The sequence below is a fragment of the Varanus komodoensis genome, unplaced genomic scaffold (genome assembly GCF_004798865.1).
Source record: "Varanus komodoensis strain SLA01 unplaced genomic scaffold, ASM479886v1 scaffold54, whole genome shotgun sequence".
NCBI lineage: Eukaryota > Metazoa > Chordata > Lepidosauria > Squamata > Varanidae > Varanus > Varanus komodoensis.
This window is the reverse complement of record NW_025336142.1, coordinates 807,656-808,503: the sequence shown is the minus strand read 5'-3', so window position 1 is coordinate 808,503 and position 848 is coordinate 807,656.

The window sequence follows — 848 nt, the reverse complement described above, 5'->3', positions numbered from 1 at the left end:
CCAATTCATTCGAGATACCAATTCCTGATTATACATGAAGCCAGATTTAGACCAGTCACATTTTCAAAATACCAGAACAACATCAAACTCCAAAGCAGATCTGGGCCTGCCTAGATAGGCATCCTCCTTGAAAGGAGAAGGCAAACTTAGCTATTACTTCTCACCCACCCAATCTGCATAGCAATAGTTTTAGGCAAAAAGGTACACATCAGAACACATTCCCAGCTCATCTTCCTAAAGGGGCAGCCCTGCACCCATTGATTTATCGGAAACTAAGCAACAGGGACACACTTCTGAATATAGGAGGGTGCTTTACAACAGCCAGAGCAAGACTGCTTCTAAAAGTCCATGTTTTAATCTAATCTCTTTTGCAGAGAGGATAATCATTTTAACAGATCTCAGGACAAGAATCACATCAGTAAAATATTTTCCATTTGTTCATTCCTAGGGAAATGCAATTCAAACAGAAGGACACACGACTTCCTTGAACTTTCCGTATAAACGGGGGGGGGGCATTTCAGCCCTTTGAACAGAAAGCGCCAATGCTGGAGCAAGTCCAAGTATGTGCTCCATCAAGAAAAGCCTGCAGCACTCCAGGAATTGCGAGCGTTTTTTAAAAAGAAGAGGCATTTTAACAAATGAAGATTATTTTACTGACGAGAACCAAGCGAAGCTGAGCTTGAAGGGTGTAGCAAGTGGCTCGTGGGCACGAGGTTTCGTTCAGTCGGGGCCACCCGTCCGGTTGTGCTGATCAAGTCTTTGGGCAAACGAGATAAATGCGCCAATTGCACCTGCAGGCTCAGCGCGAGGCGGGGCGCCCGGCCTTGCAGCGCAGCGCAGCGCAGCGC